This window comes from Cavia porcellus, unplaced genomic scaffold (genome assembly GCF_034190915.1).
Source record: "Cavia porcellus strain 051 isolate PalLab524CR breed Dunkin Hartley unplaced genomic scaffold, mCavPor4.1 scaffold_13, whole genome shotgun sequence".
Classification (NCBI taxonomy): domain Eukaryota; kingdom Metazoa; phylum Chordata; class Mammalia; order Rodentia; family Caviidae; genus Cavia; species Cavia porcellus.
In genome coordinates this window covers 1,147,943-1,171,781 of record NW_026947496.1, presented here as the reverse complement: position 1 = coordinate 1,171,781, position 23,839 = coordinate 1,147,943, and the positions used below count along the sequence as shown (strand labels likewise).

The window sequence follows — 23,839 nt, the reverse complement described above, 5'->3', positions numbered from 1 at the left end:
AATTGGTCTCAAATTCCCAATCCTTCTGCCTTGGCCTCCCCAGTGCTGGAATTATAGGAGTGTGCCACCATGTCTGACTTCAAAGTCCTTTCTTATACAAGCTGGCAGCTTCCCTACCCCTTCCTTAAATCTGAGAAATTATTCCCAGTTAATATGAAAATATGCCCAGCAGGGATAATTCTTAAACAATAAATAATAATCAACAATAATAATAACAACAATAAACAACAATAAAATTGGAAAATCACTGCACTCCTAAACATATAAAACTATTCTGTTTTAGAAGAGTAGAAAGAGATAGTATGAAGAAAAGGGTTAACAGTCTCTAATAGGTTCTTTCCCAAAGAGTAGAATTTTGGCATTTAGTTCACCGTGATATTCAATATGGGCGTATGGTAGAGTTTTGTACATTTTGATGGCCACTTCACTAAAATATATTTAAGATAGAACTGTATATAAACAATTCAAAATAGGTTTCTTTTTTGCGAGCACTGGAATAATGAGTGACTATAAACTGCTTGTCTATACTGTACTGTGTTTCTCACATTTTGTTAGGCTAAGATTGTAATGCTGTGTATATCTGATGCATTTTTCTCACCATGGTGACAAAATATCTGACACTCACAAAATAAAGGAAGGGAGGCTTATTCATAGGTCATGGTTGCAGCCCATGGTTGGCCCCCTTCAAGAAAAAAACCCAAGGGCCTGAGGGCAGAGGGTGAACTAAGAAAAGCTGCTCTGGTCATGGCACCCAGGAAGCAGAAGGTGAGGGAAGACACAGGGAGACACAGGCTTCCACGTTATGGTCCAAGGCCTGTATCTTCCATCCGAACCTCTCTTCACGGCATATTCAGCTATGAATTTATCTCTACTAATGAGAATAACATTCCCATGACCCAATCACCTCCTCAAATCCCACCTCTGAAAAAAATGAGTTTTATTGGAGTGGGGCATATTCTAGATCTAAATCATGACAGTGAATCAAATTCGGAAAATAAAGATGATGGAAAGATTCATAGTTGTTACATGTGTTAATTTCTTCAATATAACATCTTCACCTTATTTTGTGATTAGCCTCAGAGTTACTCAGACAATAACTTTGTGATAGTTTTTAAACATAAAGACACTGAAATAAAAAAGTCACTATCATTTTGTGCTGTGGCTTGTGTGCCTCTTGATGGTCCCCCAAGGGTCCACTGTGATTGAGCACTTGGTTCCCAGATTGGGGTGTGAGGGTATGTGCGGAACCCTGAAGAGGGGGCACTCGGTGAGGATTCCCTAGATTATAGGGTGTGTCTCAGAGGCAGTTCTGGCACCCATTGGTTCATGTCATGGAGTAGCTGATAAATGCCTAGCCTAATAGCTGCTAATAGCTGCCATTATTCTTTGTGCTACCTGTTCGAGGTGAAATCCCTTGTTTGCTCTCAGAAGACCTTCTACCGTTGGTCAGCTCTACCAGGTGATGCGATCAGGAAGCCACATTTGCCATGGAAACGTGCTCTTTGGACTTTGAAACTCAAAATCGTGAAGTGAAAAAAAAACAATTCTTTTCTTTTTTTCTTTTTTTGTCTTTTCCTTTTTTATCTGTGCCAGGGATCAAACTCACAGCCGCCTGCTTGCAAGGCAGGTGCTTATGCCCCTGAGCTAAATCCCCAGCCCCAAAAACTTTTTTCTTAATAAACAGCCTGTGTCAGGTATTTTACCATAACACAAATCTAATAAAATTTACATTAAAATGCATGTAAAATGGACTTTTAATTAACATTTTACTTTATATTTATATTATGTTATTAAATCTAGGATGTAAACATCTATATGAATCTCTACTGAAACCTTGTGAGTGTGGAGGCAATGAAACTAATGAAAGAAGCTGATTATTTCTCCAAGAGTCTGTTATAAAATTGTTTCTTTTTTTACATTTTCCAGATGTATGAATGTGTGTTCATGCATGAATGTACACATGCATGTTTTAGTCTATTTTTTAAGATCATAAATATGGAATACATGGTCTTAAGTTTCTTCATTATGATTTTCATGGAACAAACGCTCCAATATTGACTGGTAGACAAAAATTTAATTAAATATTTGGAAAATAAGTGGAATTTTCATAGTCAATATAATTCCTAACATGCCTGTAAACATCATGAATTCAAGGCATGCCTAGGCTTCATAGGGAAACCCTATCTCTAAGAGAAAGATAGAGAGAGGGATGGATGGAGAGAGAAACAGAGAGAGAGACACACAGAGAGACAGAATGAATGAATGAATTTCCCAAAGAGAAATTTTTTTTTTCTGAAATCTAGAAGAAATTCCTTTTGGGGACTGCAGGATAATTAGGGCATCTTAATGAAATGAATAAAGAATAATTACGTTGCTCATTACCATTGCAGCTTAGAAATGGAGCAGTGTTTTTCTAGCACAATGGAAGAGGAACTGTAAGTATTACTTAGCTATTTCCACATTTGAAACTCTCCTTTCATGCTGGAAGGTTTATCTTAGATAGGACATGCAACTGTCTGTGTGGATGCACAATATAATCACAATGAACACATGCATTTGATCAATCAATAGAGAGTAAGTGGCATTTGCCAGTGATCTTCTATGTTTTTTATCCCTCAGCTGTGTTATTCACTAGCATTCAACTTGTACTGTCAGTATTTTGTATCAATGTCAGAAAGTGGTCATCTTGTCTTTAGTAAATAGAATAATGAGAGTTAAAAGCTGAACAAGACAACAGCTATTGAGACAATTTTAGTCTCCAGAAGACAGACATTTTGTCATAGATTGATAACTGTTGTATTTTAAAACGAATTATAAAAATCCATTTTCAGAGTATAAGAGTTGTGAATAACAATTAAAAAGCTTTACTCTGCCAGGTCCCCAAGTAGTCAGTCACATCTGTGTTCCTTTTGCCCAAAGTACAATGTTGTTGTAAATTAAATACTGGTTTTATCAACTGATGCTTCTACCCAGCATTTTGTTTCCTTAAATGAAAAGCAATTAGAATATATTGCAATATGATGGTTGAGAAAGGAAGCCAGAAGTAGGAAGATGAGGCTGGCATTTCCTCTGCAGCACAGAACCAAGCATGCTTATCATGGCAGCACCTGCGGGAGTGGAAGCATGAAGGTCTACATGACAATACTCTTGACCTCAGTCTTTGAACTTACACCTGAATCAATTCTGCGGCATTGAGTGTACCATGAAGTCTGGAGGAATACCAATGCGAGTGACTAAGTAACATTTCAGGGCTTCTTGCAAATATATTTTAATCATAAAAGCAGCTTAAATGTCCACTGAGGGATAAGTAAAGAAAATATGGCATAGTTACAAAATGATATTAATGAGGTATAAAGAAGAGTAAAATGTCATCTCTAAAAACAAACTGAACCTGGGATAATTATATAAAGTAAAATAAGCAAAACTCAGAAAGTCAAATTTTCAAGTTTTCTTTCATATGTAAAATCTAAAAAATAAAAAATTAGAAAGGAAACACAAGCTTATATGAAAGCATAAAGGAAGCTATTACAGGAAAAAATCAGGGAGGGGATCAAGAGAGGAACAGGGAATCCATGAGGGAGAGAGCTTGCTAAGTGTAGGTTACACACATGAATAAATATGTCAAAACTTCCCACCATGTATAACTAATAGGACCCAATAAAACAAACATGCAAAGGAGGTAAGAAAAATGTTAAAGACACTATAATGTAAATACTATTTTTTGCCTAAAAATATCCCAGCACTTCTGATCTCATAAATAAATTCTATAAAGTTGCAGGATACAAAAATAAGTAGCATTTTTTATATGCTAGCTATTCAAAAAAGAAATCAAGAAAATAATCCAATATAGAATAACTGAAAATATATACTCAAGAATATGTTTACCCAAGGAGCTTGAAGCTCTTTTTACTTGAAAATATAAAACACTGTTAAAAAAAAATTGGTGAATAAACAAAGAAATGGGAAGATGTCCTGCGTTTATGCATTGAAAACTCAATATTGGTAACATGGCCATGTTTACCCATCTGGGACTCTTCAGAGACCCTGCAATCACTATTTAAATTCTAATGATATTCAACGTAGGTCTATAACATATAATTTGAATTGTACATAATTCCATGAAAAATCTGGAATAGCCAAACTGATTATGAGCAAAAAGTATGTGTCTAGAAGCATCACACTGATGCTAGGTATACTTTAAAGCTATTATAATAAAAACTGACTAGCATAAAAACAAGAATACAGGCTAACTGAACAGAATATGGAGCTCAGAAATACATCTATGCTTTTTTAAACAGTTGCTCCTTGCACATTTCCAAGAGCGCATAAAAGAATGGCTACCTCTGATGCCCGGAGTAGTAGATATCTACAAAGCAATGAAATTATGTGTTTTCCTTATGCAATAAATAAAAATAAATTTTAAATGAAGTTTTAAAGGTCTGAAAATGTAAAATTTTTAGAAATTTGAGGAAAAAGTTTGTGAATACTATGGAAAGCTGTAGTTATAGGTCACTGTATGATAGGGAACTGTTTAGCTGTATGTCTCCTAGAAAGCATATAATCCGTAGTTTAGACACTCATTGTTAGACTAAAAAATTTAAAGCACCAAAAATAAAACTAAGCAGTTTATTTAGAGTAAACAAAATATGAAGTGGGCAAAAAGCATACATGTGATTAGAGTTTAACATCCAAAACTAGAAAATACTTCAGCTCAATAACCAACCAAACAAAAATAATGTGAATAAAATGATTAAATGAAGTCATAATATTCTCAATTGACAACATAAAAAAAATCTATCAGTTTTGTGAAAAATGCTCAATGTCATTAATCATCAGAAAAGTACAAATTGAAGACACAAGGAGATACTGATTCATAAATGTCAGCATGACTGTTATCAAGAATACCAAGGATAAGAAGTGTTCGAAAGAGGTGAAGAAGAGTAACATCTTGCACACTGTTATAAGGAATGTAAACTGATATCGAACACATGGTGGAAGTTTCTCAAAAAAATAAAACTAGACCTGCTATATGATCCAATAATTTTATTATTTGGTACGTGACTAGAAATTTAAACTGTTATGTGAAAGTGTGATCTGTATTCTCCTATGGATTACAGAATTCTTCAAAATACTCAAGACATGAAATGCACTTAGATGTTCACTGATAGAAAAATGGATAATGAAAATATCATTCATAAGTGCTGTGTGTGTGGGTGTGCTTGTGTGTGACTGAATGCTTTTCAGTCTTACACAAGAAAGTATTCTGTCATTTATAATATATAGAAGAACTTTCACTTGTTAAGTGAAATTAGGCAAAGAAAAATGCTACATGATCTCATAAGGGTAGAATGATATTTAACAAAGGCTGATGCACAGGAAGTGGGGGTTCGTGGTTAATCGAAAAAGGGCTGTTAATGAAAAATCACAAACTTCATTTAGGTAGAATGTTAAGTTCTGTATATTTATTTTAAAAAATGGTGACTATTGATGATTTAACACATACTTAGAAATTGCTGAGAATGGATTTTTAAATAAAATAATACCTCAGTATATGAATTCTTCTGTTTGCAAACAATTTGGTTTGCAAACAAAACATTTAGCAAACTTTGTTTCCACACACAAGTTTTACTTCCGTGGTTATACCCATGCAACCACAGTTATTTTCCCCAAAATTGTGAAACAAATAGATTGTAAACCAAGGCACTACTGTATCTCACCACAAGAAATTTGTATTTTTGCCATATTAAATTCCTTTTCTTTTAATCTCGAAATGGGTCTACATCAAAAGCCACTATATTTTGGAAGTATAATTTTTTAACTTTCAATTTTCTGACCATAAGTTCCCCTCTTCCAATTATAATTAATTTACTTTCCTATCTTGAAATAACTTAGATTTATTTGAAACTATTCATGTATTTTATGGAGTAATTATTAACTATGTACCGTATATCCTCTTTTGATGGTTTATGTATTTATATGGCTTATTCTACATACTATTAATAAATTGCATCAAATTAAATATATTAATGGTATTAAAGCATTGTTTTAGCCTAGGAAAACTGCTCACATTTTTAACACTTCTGTTGTTTTTAATGGCTATCTGATTTCATTTTGGACTAGTAGAATGGAATACTTGAGACGTGGTAGATTAAACTTAACAGACATGTTTCAGCATATGGGTTCACAGGCTGTGAAGGCTACGGTCAAGGTGTAGGCACTTGTCAGCAGCCTTCTGTGGCATCTCCCACAAAGTAGGAACAAAGTGGTTGAAAAGATATAAGAATGGCCCTCAAACACTTTTGTAATGACAGAAATCCCAACCATGAGCATAAATCTCTAGACACAAACACCTAAAGCTTACCATTTAATTTCAGCAAGTCTTAGCAAAAGCTATAAACCATACCACGTAGTTTGTTTCATGTACCACTTAACATTTTACATCATATTAAATAAGCTAATATTTTAAAAACTCTAATTCAATGAAATTCACTCAAATTGCATAATTTTGTTGTTTTTGACTAAATATTCATCAATTTTAGCATGATTACATTTATTTTAATGTACTTTCCCTGTGTTAGCATTTAGTCTCATTTAATGCATTGTAAGTTTAATTTTATTATGTAAGAAGGTGTTCTAAGCCTTACATCTCATTTATAAATTTCATATGCTATTTTGCTTTACCTTTAAAAAACATTTAATATGTATTCCAGAACACTGCTGAAGTAAATCACCTTGAGAACTTTAAATTTTAATTTTAAATATCTAAAAATTTTTAATTTTTTGCTTTTTTAATTTTTATAATTTTGAAGATTTTGTATCTCATAAATTTATGAGATAAAATGATCTTTGATGCTGGCATCTCAACAATTCTTACTGTGATGTTTTATTTCCTTGTTTCTCCACAGAAATATAATGAAGAAATAATAGGCCTCAAGCAATGCACAATTTACCTTACAAATCTGGAAATATTCTGAAGTCAAGGTTTCCTGAATCTCCTCTCTCAGAACTCCAGCTGTCCCTCCTGGATGCAAGGGACCACTACCAGTCCCACCGCTGTTACTGCCGCTGCTGCTGCCACTGCCCGGTGAGGAGGCAGTCAAGCCATCCAAAACTTTTCGGAAATTCAACTTCTTCATTTTAAGAACTGTTGAGAAAGTCAAAGGAAAAGAGAAAGGGTTGACTAACTACATAGAATTATACCGGGTAAAATCATTTATTTTTCCATATTCAAGGCAGCAATAGCCAGCCCCATTTTATGAGCATTGGCTGAAAAGTGGAAAAGAAGAAAGGCCTCGTTTTGTCAAATTTTAATTCTAAAATACATATCTTCATAAAATAAAGACCATTCCTAGAGCAACTGTATTCCTTCTTCATACATCAGATTTTCAAGGGCTTTATCCCCAGCTGTAACTACGCTTTGACAGCACTGGGGTCAAAATAAAAGGCAGTGTCGTCCTCGTCATTAGTATTATATCATCATTATTATACAATCAAACCAGAATCAAAAGAACAAGACCCTCCGCGTCTCTCTTCAAGGCGGGATTTCCTTCTAAAGGTTCAGCTAGAATAATTTTTATTTCCAGAAAAACGTTGTTGGGGGGGGGTTGCTGCAATTTACTCTGCCACCATCTTCCAGGCGACCCCCCCCCAACCCTCTGTCATCTTCAACCCTGCCTTTTTTCTCGGCAAGAAATTTGGGAGGCAAAGACGCCTTTTATTCCACTCCCCATTCCCAACAGTCAGAGCCCAAAACATCTGCGGCTGACAGCACCACAGCCGACGGGAGGGACAAGCGGCGACGCCGGCCGCCTCCGCGCTGCCCCGCACCCTCATCCCGGCCCCTCCCGCCCGCGCCTCTAGACCCCCACCCCCCCCTCCTCCCACCCCAGCCAACCAGCCGCTCGCAGCCCCCGCGGCGTCCGCCCGCCCGCCCCGGCGCTCTCCGCAGCACGACAGCGGCCCTCAGGGGACGCGAGGCGGTGGCGGCTGCGGCGCAAGTCCCGCCTGAGCCGGCCGGGCGCGCGGAGTCAGGCTCCCGCCGTCGCTCCCCGGGGCCGAGCACCCAACGCGCGAGCACACAAGCACCCTCAGCAGACCGCCGCGCTCCGGGCCGAGCGCACACACACGCGCGCCCACGGGCCCCTACAGACCCTGCACGGGCGCCCACACGCATGCCAGCAGGTGTGAGGGAAGCGCGGCTGGACGGCGAGCGCTGCGTCCCGGACGAACGTCTAAGGACCCGGATTTAGGCGCCTGCCTCACCGCCGCTAGCCGCCTGCCAATCCGGGAAGAGAAGGTCGCGGAGGGCGGCGGGCTTACAGGAGTGGGTGCGCCCGTCTAGGGCAGCTCCGCCGGTGTCTCTGGTCCCGGCGCCGGGCGCTCTCCAGTATTAGAAGAGTGTCCATCATTTTGTTTATAAATTCTGTATTTATAAGAATTCAAGCCTCTGGCAATGCCTTTGGAATATCTTTTAAGAGATTATCAATGGTTTATTTTGACCAAATTTCCTAAAGTGAGTTCATTGGAATTGTAATTCCTCCATGATAGATTGTGAATGTCAACTTTCAGTCTCCCAAAATTGCCTCTTAATTGCCTTCTACCTGTTGCAATACATTAGAAATTACATTCCACTTTCTGTTAATATGTATTAAGTGTATGGGACAGTAATAAAATATGCTTCAATATGCATTTTATAAATATAATTTTAATCCACAAATTCTAAAACCTATTTTCTGGGTATGCAAAATGAAAGAATTGTCTTTAAAAGATATTTGATTATTCCTATTTTAAGTACTCATTTGGCTGCTTTTCACTTAATCTTTATTTTCATGTTTCTAAAATTTTATATAGGTTATTTGGAGCCTGAAACATTTTGCATTGAAAGAGTGATGACTAAGGATATCATAGAATGGCAGTACTAAAGTGTCATTAAAAATATTTCTATGAGAAAATATAGGAGATAGCACAGGAATAGTTATTTCTGGTGGAGTACATACAGTATTTTTAAAAATGTAACCTTTTTTTCTACATATGATTAAATTTTATCGTGACATTTTGGAATTCTTAGAGTTAGGTTTGCTTTTAATCAAACATTGCTATTTGAAGAAAAAAGATTAAATAGAAAGATAATTATTATGGGAAATATATTTTGGCAATTCCGTAAGAAAATCATCTGATATAAACCTCAGAAAAGTCTCTGTGAAGGGAATTATATCTATGCTGAGAGCCGAAGGATGAGTTTTCAGATACAAAAGTGAAGAATCAGGACAAAGATGACAATTTTCCAGGAAAAAAACCCAAAATGTTCAAAAGATAGATGGTGAGAATTTTATGTTCCATGACTAGAAATGTTTTGAGTTTTGGTTGGGTTGAATGGCTGGAAGAGAAGATGGCAAGAGATATATCTGGGGCTGTAATCAGGGGATATATAGAAATGGTCTTATAAGCCACTTAGAGTAGTTTGAAAATTAAAGTCAATAGGAAGCTAGACTTTAAATGATTTTAGACAGATGTAATTTGATTAAATTTAAATTTTAAAAATATCCTATTCAGGAATGGAGAAATGATTGGAGAGAGAGTAAAAAATTATACTCTGGGTAAAAATTATAATACTTTGTGGGGAAGAGTTAAGCTGTTTTATTTTAAAAATAGAGGAAGAAGTGGAACAAATATAAAGAGAAAATTCAAGGATGGTATCGAGGTATTTGTCTTGAAGAACTGTGTAAATAGTGCCTGTTACTGAAAGAGAGCCAAAGATTTAAGTTTTGAAGTAAAGCAGTGTTCAATTTTAGGTGTGTTGAACTGTAAAGGTTCATTACATTCAGATGGTAATTAAAGATGAGAAGAGGGATATAGCTCAGCAGCACAGCGCCTACCTGGCAAGCACACTGTTCTGAGTTCAGTGCCTGGTACCCTCATGCCAAAAAAATTAGATTCCCAGTTTTCAGTGAAAGAATTCATAATGAAATTATCCTACTGCCGTATTCTTGCAGGGATCTGTGAAACAATTTTGGTTCTGTAGGTGGGCAATGTGCCATCTAGTTTGTCACAGTTCTTATCCTTTTTAACTCAGTGATTACCATGGATTTTTAAATTCATGACCACATATTACATAGAAATAGATGGCAGTTTAGGACAGGATACCACGTGGTATTAACATTTAGGATAGGACAATATGAAAAGACCAACAAATCAATTTAAGATTCAGATATTCTTTATTATTTTGGGCAGAATCTTTCATGATTTTCATGCATGCTTAAGCCATGATGAATGGGAGAAAGAGAAATGAATTGTGATGTCCAGAAGAATTACTGAGCATTGTTTAGGTGCTGTTATATGAATTTATTGTCATTGATTTTTCTATCTAAAATAATTTTTTGAAATTTCATGATCCATAATTTTATATTTTAAAAAATTCATTATAAATAACAGAAATTTATTCTGATAAACAAATATAATCCTACATTATTCTGCTGAATTAGTTGGTTTTATAACCAACTAGAAGAATCTTGCATATAGTTTCATTCCTTAAAAAAATATTTTAGTGATTCCCTTATGGTAAATGAAAAAATATTTCAGTGGACCAACAAGCTTGGAAAATATTGAAGATTTGGGATAACTATTTGCGTAGTACTGGTTCTAAAAAGTTTTGTAGGAAAAAATATTTAACTTTATTTAATTTAGAGTTTCCCAAACTTTAAGGAAATGAGTCACTCTTTCTGTGGAATGTCTTATATCTCCACTAGTTGAAAATGGAATACACTTTGGTAAAAGCAGCTCAGTCAAACCCTAGAGACAAGAGGTTTTTCTTTTGTTTTGTGCTTTTGCTTATTCACTCTTGTTAGCTACTAAGTGGTAACTTAAACATTATACTTTATTAGAAGTAGTTATATCTTTATGGAAACTATATCTATAAATGGTATTTTACATATCACTAGAAAAAACTGCAAAATACTAGTATGAAACCTGTTTGTTTCTCTTCTTTCCAGACTATATCGTAGAATGCAAAATAATAACAAATTCCCAATGATTGTCAGAAAAATCATAAAACATACTATTAATAAATGGGTTAATGTTTTGCCATTATATTAGATATTATATAAGTATAATTTCTAATCTGCACAGTTATTCAGTAAGATCAGGCTTACTGAATGGAGGCTAATACTTTGTTTTTAGATGAGAAAATATAGAATAAATCCACTATTAATATCTAATCTGTATTTATTTTTTCTGGGTCACTGAGAATTTAGTATCGGGGAGCCTAAAATTACTTAAATTTTCACTTTTATCTAATTTTAAGTAGTTTTTAAAGATTCAAATATTCTTCATTGCTTTGTGCTGACTCTTTCATGATTTTCATGTGTATTTAAAAATAAACTAAAACTAGATAATGTGTGCATCAAAATAAACTAGTCAGGTGTGATAGCACACGCCTGTAAGCCCTGCACTTTGGAGGCTGAAGCACAAGATTACCATAAATTACAGGCCAGGTGGGGTTATATCAGTGAGTTTAAGGCTAGCAAGTTCATAGCAAGATCCTGTCTGAAAAACAAACAAGAAAACTAACCACAAAGAAAGTGAATACTAGGTGAGTTTAACCTGGCACGATTACTTTTATTTAAAAAGACTAGGAGAAACTGAGCGCTAATAAATCTCTGATCATATCAGGTTATTTCATAATTAACCATAATATAGACACATGAAAAAGTTAAACTAGGTATTATGAAAAATATATGCCAGATATCAGAGTAGAATAAGATCAGATCCACAAGGTCCCTTTAAGAATACATTGTTGGTCTTACAATTGTGTTGTTCATTACACGAGATAACCACAGATGATATGGACTATAGCTAATGAATTAGGGTTCCCCAGCTTATCAGTTTTCTGGAAGATGGCAATCACTAGAATGAACTTCGTTTTAAATTAAAGGTCCCACTGTACTTTTGTTTGGGAGTAAAATCAGAGATTTCATTGTCATAAGCAAATTAAATCAGGTATGTACTTTCAAATTCAGTTGAAACAAGTTCACTGCATCAATTTTGTGGTTGTAATTTAAGTCAATTTCAAATTTTCAGATGTTCATATACACAACAAATAATGACAAATCTGATTTTTATGCAGAAATTTGTTCTTAAACCTGATTTTTTAAAAAAATTGCATCTCATTTAGCGCTAATAGAGGGAAGCAAAGTAGTGCATAAATAAAACCAAAAATTGTACAAATTTGAGCTTAACTCCTGAATTTCTTTACTTCAGTCTCTAATAACAAGTTAATTTAATGTTTAGTTTTTAATTGCTGCTTTGAATTAATTTAACAGGTCCACCAAAACTCATCCAGGTCCAGTTGAACATTTAAATGATAGTCCAAGAGATGAAGGGAAAGTAAGTATTATAACATCATTATACATGCTTTTATTTTACTCATTCTTGATAAAAATGTGTTCTCCTCCCTATCTTCCTCTTTTTTCTCCTTCCTCTTCTCCTTTCAAAACATTCAGTGTTACAATTAAATTTGAATGTATGGAGTAAGAAAATGAATGAGTGCATGAATTACTCATGCTCGTAAAGGTCCCTAACTAAATCTTCAGTATCATTTGGAGCTAAATTTGATACTTAATTTGAAACTAGAGGAAGTTAATATGTAGAACAAAGTTTATTGTCTAATATTTAATGCTTGAGCTTTGTCAATATCATAAACATTTGTCTTTGTTGTTTAGTTTTGATAGTGATAAATAACCAATGTTAAGTAACATAAATCAGCCAATCTTGAGATCATAAATGTTACTAAAATATAAAATGTTAACAGAATACAGAGAATCCTTATTACTTTTGATTATTTGATAATTGGCCTTTGATGATGAGGAAATAAAATTGGTAACATGAAGCGATCTAAATAATCACTACTATAATATGCTATGCACATGTAATGATTATATACTGAAAGTTTGTATTGATAGAAATAAAAATTTGCTGTCATATATAAGTTTCTTCAAGTATCTAATTTTTGATAAAGACTGTAGAAAATATCAGTAAGTTATTTATCAGGTGTTTCATTCTTTATTGGTAAAGGATAGAAACAGCTATCTGGTCATTGTGCTGTACACCTGTAATCTTAGCAATTCAGAGGTTGAGGCACAAGAATTGTTGCGAGTGTCAGGCCAGCCTGAACTGTTCGTTGTGAGACTCTGTCTTAGAAAAAGGGAAAGAAAAAGAAAGAAAGAAAGAAAAAAGTGAGAAAGAAAAGAGAAGAGAAGAGAAAAAAGAAAAACTGAAATAACCTAATAAAAATTAAACCAGAATGGCAAGTGTACATGATGGAACTACATTGCATTCCCTCAAACTGATCATAAATTTGGTGTAATTCCAATCAGGTGCCATCAGAATTGATTTATTATTAAATAATTCAGAAGCTGATTTTGAAATTGATCAGAGAAAGAAAAAGTTTAAGAATAGCCAAGACATTGTTTAAGATGAAATGCTATGTAGTATTATTTCATAAGTGTACAAGAATACCAGTCATCTAAATACATATTCCTGAAATGGTTCAGGAGAAATTTTACACATTTTAGAGAAGATATTTTAGGACGTAATTTACTTATTTTATAAATAGTATTGGAAAGTTCACTGTCCACTTAAAAAAATAGCAAGATCTCCACCTTAAACCTTTCTCAGTAGTAAATATCATATTAGAAAATACGTAAAACACATAAACATTGAAATCACGTCTTAGAAAGCATTTAAAGAAACTTACAGAATATAGTTTGTTCCTTTAGAGTAGGGACACAGGCAAGACATAAAACCTACAACCAGTAAGGAGTATAATAGCATAACAAGGTGATCATAAAAGACAATATTTACTACAAATAACAGGTAAATAATGAATATTAAGAAAATACAACAAACCTTTGGTAATAATAAATCAATAGATGATACTTAATAAATTACAAAAAGGCAACAGAAATATATTTAGATATGTGAACATTAGTACTAGAAAAAGTATTTTAAGAATTGAAAACATGGTTTTCTTATCCCTAAAGATCAGTGTCTGAGAGTGAGGAGGAAATAGCCTCCCAACTAATTACCAGTATACCAATTTCCCCCATCATACTTGCAAAATACTAAAAATTTATAAAAAGCTAGCAATACTCAGTAATGAAAGAGACCACTGTTGCATAGACATCTAGATATATGTTTATATACCAATATGAGAAATTTAAAATTATCTACATTTAAAGCATGTATTTTAAAAATCATTACAATGCAGGAAATCAATTTCAAATGTTTTTATGAGATACTAGCGTGAGATATTTCAAATGTTCTAAATGTCTATCAGTAGAAAATTGAACAATTGAATGCTGATATACAATGGAAACTTCCTTCAGATATATTTTTGAAGGAAAAGTTGTGAAGCAGGAAGACATAGAACCATTGGAACAATGTATTTATATTTGTGTTCATACATTCATTTGCCCAATATAAAAAGCCTGAAAAAATATACGCAAATCAAGGAAGGACACTGGAAATTAGAATTGGGAAAAATAGTAAAAATTACTGGTTTTCCTTGTGCTGTTCGTATTTTTAGGAATGAGTGTAATACGTGGTAGTCATATAATTTCAATTAAAGAAATGCAAAATAAAAGAATACTGGCCTCAGAAAACTATGTGAGTTGAGGTTGTACCACTTACTAACATATAACCTTAAATCACTCTATCAGTGAATGAAGTAATGTGAAGTTTTTAAATTTACCTACATTATTGAATGTTTTGTTTTTAATAGCTGTCCTTAGATTTTCTGGCATAGTTGTGTATCAAAGCACAACAAATATAGATAAATTTGATGACTTCCCAATATTTATACATATATATATATATATATATATATATATATATATAGTATATTTTAGTGTTTTCTTGGCTGTTACTCTGCAGTGTTGAATATAATGACCTTACCTTTGTTTTTAGTCTCAGAGGAAAGTTTTTTAAGATTTTAACAATAAGTAAGATATTGCTATAGGCCTTTGGCCGATTGCTTTTATGAAATTAAAAAATTTCCACCTATTTACAGAATTCTAAGAATTTTAAACTGCGAATCTTGATGATTTCCATTATCTATATTTTATGTTTGTCATTTAGATAATTATTACCTGACTTGTTAAGTTTGTTGAAATATGTTAATAGATTAAATTTAAATAACTATGTACTTCTGGGATTATTCAATTTGGAAGAGGAAGTTCCCTTGAGGTTTGCTGGTGAAGTGAAAGAAAAATTAAAGTATTGCAGCTAAAATTCCTATCCAACAAGCAAAATAGATTGTAAAATCAGAAGACAGAACATTTTATACCCGCAAGATATAATTACCAAAAAAATGCAATTAGTCTGTCAAACAAAAAAGTACTCACGAATGGTACCTATATTGAGCATAGTAATGATTTCATCTCTCAGATTCTGAGCTTTGTTTGTCTCCTAAACCTTGACTGTTCCTTCACCTGAGCTTTGTTAATTTCAAGCAGAGTTAAATTCATACAGTACTGCTTCCCGAAGTTGGCTATGCCTAGAGTCTCTGGATCCTCTCATTAATTAAGAATTCTAAAGATGTGCCATAAATAGGCCCTTTGATCTGGCTTCCCTAACAAGATAGAGGAAATTTTTCCTGCTTTCCTTCTCTTCTCCCTTTTGACTGTGTGATGGATGTCCTTATTCTGGGCTACTTGTTTGTTTGTTTGCTTCCTTGCTTGTTTGACACAAACTGTTAGAAACATGCTACAAGTTCAAATCAATGAAACAATTGCTAAGTGACTGGAATATCTCTCTGCTTCTCCACATAAAATAGTGGTTAGTGGAATAATGAATCACCTTTCTTTTACTTCTTTGTTTTATTTCACTTTCCCTTTCCTGTTACCTTTCTGTATTATTATGCCCTGACATTACACTTGAATGAAACATTCACACTTAAATTTTTCCATGAGATTTTTTCGTATAGAATCAGGTTGATAATAGTTATCATAGTTGTTCTAGGTTTAGACTATAGCCCATGAGCCAAATCCGGCCTGCTGCCTCTTATAAAATGTTTTATTTGGAGTACAATCATGTTTTGTTATTAACATATTGTCTGGGGCTGCTTTCTTTATATCAAAGCAAAGCAAAGCATTTGTGATAGGGACCATATGGCCTGCAAAGCCTAAAATATTTACTATCTTCCCCTTTACATAAAACATTTGCTGACTCCTATTCCAGATGGTAGACCCTCAGCATGGGATTTTGCATTGGATTGTCTGCTTTCTAAAATCAAAGAATCTATTGAAGGTGCCACATAAGGTAGGCATTAAACTCTGCCACACAGTCACATAATAATTACTTGGACATTCTCTTGGTAATTAACTGGGATACGGGCTGCTGGAAAGATAAGACAATGAGTGTTCAGGTACTTGTGATTATTTAATTTATAAGGCGCAATGATAAGCATAATGATGATGACAAAAATAGATTCATTTGATGGTATTTGCATTTTTTATTACTGATATAAATGATTACAATGTCATTGCTGAAAACAGTAATTTTTTACATTACAATTTTGTAGACCAGAAGTTCAACACAGGTCTCACTGGACTATAATCACAAGGTATTGGGAATTTAGTATTTCTTTAGGTACTCCAGAAAAGAATCTGATTTCCTGCCTTTTCAGAATCTGCACACATTTCCTTGGGTTATAGCTCGCTTTCTCCAGCTTGAAAGCCAACAGTGTAGCTTCTTTCTGATTTTCTGTCCATTACTGCATCCTGTCTGACAACGTGTGGGCAACATTCTCCAATCTGAAGGACTCAGGTGATTAGTTTTTATCCACTTGGGTAAGCCAGGATAATCCTAATGTAAAGACATCAACCTCTAATCCTTAAATATATTTGAAATATCATTGTCATATAAAGAAATTTTTGTATGTATGGTGCTAAGGATCAAATCTAGAGCTGTTTTCATAATAAGCGCACACTCTACACCCACAGCCCATTTGGATTATATTTGAATATTCTGAGGATTAGACTGTTGGCATTCTTAGAAGTTCTTTATTCTGTTGAAGTCATACTAGAAGTTAATTACTGATTTATCTCACCCTAAAGCCCTATGAGATAGCTCTAAAGTACCTATTATTTCCTTTAGCTCTAGGTCCAGTATATATTTATAGAGTCCAAATACATAGGCTTTTATAGGCATCATTGTTATAGTCAGAGCCCTAATGAAGAATATGACCATAATATCTGGTATATTTTTTAGGGTGCCATAACAAATTCCCAGAAACTGGGTGACTTAAAACAATAAAAATTTAACTTCATAATTCTGGAAACCAGAAGTTTGTAATCAAGTTGTTGTTTAGACCATGCTCCCTCTGAAGACTTGGACAATCTTCTCTTGCCTCTTTCAACTCAGATATTATATGTCTTGGTACACTTTAACTTCAGTCTCCACTTTTATATCTTCTCTGTGTCCTTTCTTCTTCGTATAAGAACAGTAGTCATTGGACTTAAATAAGCCTAATAAATCCAAGATGATTTAATCTCAAGTTTCATAATTTTATCTGCACAAATACTAATTTCAAATAAGGAAAAACACATTCTGAAGTTCTAGATAGGCATGTCTTTTTTGAGGACACTAGCCACACTGTACCCAGACTGGGTAAATGTCTATAGATTACCTGATAATTATAATCCCCCTCCTGATCCTTCTGCAAGGTGCCTGAACACTCAAGACTAGCATTTTGTGCCACATTCATATTTCAGGGTGAGATGAGTTTCTTATTTCTGGGAGACTGTATAATGACTTCCCTTGAGACAGATGAATTGTATGATGTATATATTCACAAGACTACTTCAGTATCATTCCAGCCTATAATCAGAATCAGAAATATATTTCAGCACATCCTAAGCATAGAAATGAACCACATATAAAAGGACAGAACATTTACCAAAGGAGCTGAAGACCTTTTAATACTGTCATTTCTCGAGGGAATGCGCCTGGGAATGACAAAAAGGATTGTGTAGGGAAAAGTTTTTTTTTTTAATTTTATTTAAGGAGAAAAAGAAAAAAAAAGCAGAAAAAGGGTACAAGTTATACAGAATTTCAGAAAAAAATAAACAGTAGGATATCACTAGTTAATGGATTACATATTGTCATCTTAGAAATATTTGTTCACATTGCAAAATTAAAGCATATAAAGTGGACATTCAAACATACAATCTCTCTCCTTTATAGTTAGTGCAACCACAGAATGTTTTCTCCTAGCGGCAGTGGTTTATGATCACTATGTAATTGCATACAATCCTTTGCTTTACCCAGTCATTTATCATTTGTAGGTGGCTTCTTAATGCCTTAATTCATAATAGTTTTTTTATTCAGATTAACATTCTGTAATTCCCACCTCATACATGACTTTTATTGTGAGGTTATACCATTGTTTAAGATTTATTGTACAGATCCTGCTCTTAATTATCTACTGGTTTTTATTTTCTCTGATTCATTTCAGGTACTCAGAATTTTGATTGTTCTTATTTCTTATACACTTATTCTATTCACTGTTTTAAACAAGAAGTCTCTCAAAGGCATAAGGAAACCCTTCACCACCTGCAGAACCCATCTCTTGTCTGTGTCTTTATACTATAGCCCCCTTCTCTTCATGTATGTGCACAGCATCTTCACAAGTAGATGATCAGGATATGATCTTTGTCTGTTTTTCAACATCAGAAACTCTGCATTAAATCCATTTTATTACAGTTTGAGAAATAGACCACTCATAGATTCACTGAGAAAAATGTTCAAGAGAAATGCTTAGGTCTCATATTAATATCTACTCTCTTTTATCTAAAATAAAACATAAAAAATGCACATTTTCAGTATTTTTCACAGATTTTTGTGGTTATAGTTCTATAATATTAATGACTTAAGTGTGTGTGTCTTAGTATGTTCTGAAAACATTTGCATCGTTCACTCATAAACAGTTTTAATATATTATGTCATACAAGAAACTTTAAAGCTGAAAAGAAGTAAAACACTTTACAGTTTGTGTTCTTGCATTATTTATATATTGATCAATAAACTACATTGTTCCAAATGACATGAGTATGGCAAGTTTATCCAAATAATAACACTGTGTTGTTTGGACTCATATCACATTTATGTTTCTGTGGCTGCAAATTTGTTTTTGAGTAAAAAAAAAAAAAGAACTGTATTACTGCTGGTCATAAAAAGTTCTTTCATTCTACTTTTTTGGAGAGAGGAAATGGTGAGTTTCATATCTTGGAATTATTCAACTCGTATGTGTTAGAGAAATATCATCTAAGCTTTGAATACTCAAGAATAAGACGGTTACTAAAACATTGAGGTCAAGGCTTAGAGTAAAAGTTGTTTTTAAATTGGTGTTCAAGTAAAGAAAAGAGATGTGCTAGCTTTTTTTGTCCCTGATTTGTATTCACCTTCTTTAAAGCTGTCTTGATTTGTTCTGGGCAATGTAAAAAGCCTCGCTAATTCAGAAAACTAGTGATGAAGTTAAATAATGGATGAACATTGGAATCAGGAGCAGCGTAGGAAATTTTCATCTTCCCTAAGTGTAAACAAAACTAAAAAGATTAACATCCAAACATTATTGTTCACATGAGGGGCTTTAAATTGATTTTACCAAAGTACAAATTGTTAACTCTGATGTAATGAAGTACTATCCAGCTTGGGGCTGGGAAAAACAAAAAAACTTTGAATGTTGGGTTTCCTTGCTCTTCAGATTCTCTAAGTATAATGTGTGATCATGCTACAGGTTTCCTTTTGCCATTTTTCTCTCACGACTAATCTTAGACATAAAGCCAAATATTGAGGCCATTTATACTACCATAGTGAAATTCCACATTTTTTCTTGTGATACCACTGATTCCCTCACCTTAAAAATTACTTTTTTGTACAGAATTCTAGCTAATATATCCTCCATTCTGCTTATACTTTGATTCCTCTGCCTCACTAAACTTTGCTATAACATGTTTCTTCATATACAGACTTTAGATTCATTCATATCCCAATTTAATAACACATTAGATTGTCATTATTTCCAGATATAGGTCACAGTGTTCTGTAGGGTCACAGTTCTGTAGATAAATAGAATAGGTACTTCATTATGTCTTCTAACTAATCTTTTTAAAAATGAAAAAAGAATAAAAATGATGATACAGTATTTCAAATGAAAATAATCAGAGATTAACAGTGGCTAATACATATATGTATTTATCATTAAAGTAGTTGCTCAGATTACAAGACTGGGGCATGAAAAAATGATAAACAATGAAAGCCCACACTCTTCCTTTTTCAGCAGTTTCTTCCCATTTCACTTTCACAGTATCTATCAGGCATTTACTCTTTCAGTATTTCATACTAGTGAGACAATATGATGTTTACACAGCAAGTCTGACTTATTTTCCTTATGAATATGGTCTCAAGTTGCATTGATTTATCCATAAAATCTCAAATTCCCCTGGGTAATTTGTAGATAAAAGGTAGAGTAAGAGAGAAAAAAAGGATTAAAAAAAGACACCAAATGTCCTTAGGACTTGCACCAAGGAAGTGGAGAAAGAGCTGACAGGCAGGACACAGAGAGAAAGCCAAGTACGCAAATGGTAAGCTGCCCCTCTCTCCAATAGAATATAGGTGAAGCAAATGGGGGAGGGGCAGTGAGTAAGTTTAAGACAAAATATATTCACACTTTCCATATACATATGCATTTACTCTAAGATCACTATATTCATATCCAGTCTAGTGTCACTATATAAATTTCATCATTATAGACTACAATAGACATCCATACTCCCTCTTACTAATTGTATGTTAATGATGAATAAGGTATCTCTTTGTCAAATAGTGGTCCACTCCAAAAATAAAGTCCTAAAGGTCAGAGACAATCAAGTAGAAACAAAGAAGATGAAAAGTACCATTATGCAGAGGTGTCCAGAAGCCTATCCAGGTATAGGAATTTCTGTGTATGGTGGTGTCTCCACCCAATACAAGCATTCAGGAACAAAGGAGTGATGATTCCCCCATTTTTGGAGCCCCCGCTCTGAATGTTTCTTATCAAAGTACTTATCTGTCTTCTCCATCTACTCATTCCCTCTTCAAAAATAAAGTATATTTCATTTAACTGTGTCTCTAATTTTTTATGTATTTTACCATCATGGGGGGTTGCTGGGACAGCACATTTTGGTTGCTCATTCTCTGGATTCAATACTTTTATGGTATAATTATGTAGATCAGCAAAAATTGATATGTACATCAGTATGTCCAAATTATCCAATTTATATGTCAATGTTCACACATATGTATAAATACACATATATTCATATATAGGTATATGAATTTTTGCTGCTATTTTTGCTCACAGTGGCATTATTTGTGGCTTGTAACAATATCTTTGTTAGTTGAATCTTTCTGTATTTTAGTTTGGCTTTGAAGTTACAGTGATCCTCTTGTCTCAGTCTTCCAAATGCTCAGATTATGGATATGCCCCTCCATACAATTTTAGCTGTTAAAATTTTAGTTGTATAACACTTATGGTGATTTGAAGTTTATGGTTTTATAAATCTGTGGTGACTGGGGACAGTGTGGAGTTCTCATTCATGCCCAAATTCACAGTGTCCAACTCTTTGATGCAGTGGTCATTTGTATCATTTTGTAATCTCCAATGTGATAATTTCTGCTCTGCTGTTTATAATTTCCTTCCCTATACAAGCTTTTGGCTTAGTCTGATCTTTTTCTAGAAGTTTGAGTTTCACCATTAAATTGTTTCTGTGTACTTGGTCTGTTTTCCTGGTATGAGTATTTACTGCTATAAATTTCGTTCTTAAGACTGCTTTCATCCTGTCCCATAAACTCTTATATGTTGTACTCTTGTTAACATTCAACTGTAAAAACTGTCTAATTCCTTTTTAAATTTTATCTGTTACCCCTTGGTTGTTCAGATTAGTACCAGTTAATTTCCATGTGTTTGTGAAGTTCTTATGGTTTCTTTTGTCATGGATTTCCAATTTCTTTACACTATTGTCTGATAATATGCAAGGAATGGGATAAGTTTGGTTCCTTTGCATTTACTTAAGGTTGATCTATGGGCAAGTATATGGTATATTTTGGAGAATGTCCCATGTGCAGTTGAGTAGAATATGTATTCTGATGCTAAGAGGTCGAACATTCTACAGACATCTACTAAGTCCATTTGTTCAAACCTTTGGTTCAGATTTTTTTCTGGTCTACTTGATCTGTGAGAGTGGTTTGCTGAAATACCCCAACACAATTGTATTAAGCCTTATTTGATTTTTCAGATTATTTCTTTTATATCATTGTGTATACAGGTTATATATTTGTTGCATATATATTTATGATTTTTATCTCTGCTTCTTGGATTGTTGCCTTTATGACAATATATTGAACTTATCTCTCTTAATCAGTCTTGGCTTGAAATTCTGTCTGTCTGAAAATTCAATAGGTGCCTTTGCTTTTTTCTGGGTTCCTGTTACATGGCATACTGTTTTCTATACTTTGAATTTCATCTATGAATCTACAGTTTTAGTTAAATATGTTTCTTGTATGCATGATATTGTTGGATCTTGCATCTTGATCCATTCTGCTAGTTTGTGTCTTTTGATTGGTGAATTGAGATCATTAACATTGATGGTTAGAACTGATATGTATTGACTTATCCCTGTCATGTTATTTTCCTGTTGTTGGCTACCCTTTTTCCCACTCTCTGTTTGTCTGCTGGGTTCATTCAGTTTGGGTTCATAGAGTTGTAGTACATTTTATTTCTTTTTAGAATGACTGTCAAAATATTTTTGAGAGCTGATTTGGTGATTATAAATTTCCTCAGATATTCTTTATCAAGGAAGTGTGTTACTTCCGCGTCAGTGTTGAAAGACAGTTTTTCAGGGCATATCAGTCTGGGTTGAAGGTTGTTTTCCTTTAGAACTTTATATACTTCACTCCAAGCTTCCCTTGACTTGAAGGTTTGTGTTGAGCAGTCAGCTGTTATTGTGATGCTTTCCTTTATAGGCTATTTTTCTATTCCCTAACAGGTTTTTAGATTCTATTTTGTGTTGAATTTTTGGATTCTTGACTATAATATGCCTTACTTTAGATTGTTTTCTATCATAATTAACTGGAGTTCCTACTATCTCAATTATCTGCATGTTCAATTTTTTTCTTTATCCACAAAGTTTTCTGCCATGATGTCTGTGAGCAGTTTCTTAAAAATTATTTGTGTTACCTCCTGCTTTTTTCATAGACTCCAATCAATATTAAATTATTTTTGTCTCATCTAGTAGCCACTAGCTTCCTTTGTTGTTATTTGATATTTATGAAACAACAAGCCTGTCTTCTATCTTAGACCCTGCCCTCACATTGGCTTAATTTGCTGTGTGTACTTTCAATAGAATTTTTATTTTCCTGAGTATCTGCTTTAATCTACTTTATGAATTGCACTTCTTTCCTATGCTGTTCATTTCATGAATTCCATAATTTTCTTAGGCTCATCTATTTTTAATCTGTATCTATTCTAGAATCACTAAGCACCATCTTTATTGTGGACACCATCTCTGCAGTTACCTGAGAAACCATTTCTGGTTTGATTTTTTTCCAGAGCCTAATTCAATTGCTCTTCTGTAACCACTTCAGAGAGATCACTGATGGGCTTTCAGACTTTCCCACATCATTGCCCCTGGCTTTGTCTTTGGGGAACTCAATGTATGTGGTTGCATCTTGTTTAAGTATCTTCTTATTTTCTTTCCTTAGTTTAATTTCTGGAATAATGCTTGTAAATTATCTACAGTATGGT

The 23,839-nt window shown here is 33.9% G+C and overlaps 1 protein-coding gene across 2 annotated transcripts in view; it reads right to left on the bottom strand.

The window, feature by feature from the left end:
- LOC106025422 (histone H1.8-like) overlaps positions 1-8,280 on the bottom strand; it is a 112,645-nt gene extending 104,365 nt beyond the window's left edge. Inside the window, exons 1-2 of one of the 2 annotated variants that reach the window (XM_063259721.1) lie at positions 8,151-8,280; positions 6,951-7,144 (exon numbers count right to left, since the gene is read on the bottom strand). The gene's annotated coding sequence lies outside the window, so the exon portion shown is untranslated. Of the gene's footprint in view, positions 1-6,950; positions 7,846-8,150 lie in introns of those variants that run through there. The other variant, XR_010051052.1, reaches the window with a different exon arrangement.
- Positions 8,281-23,839: the final 15,559 nt, after the last annotated feature.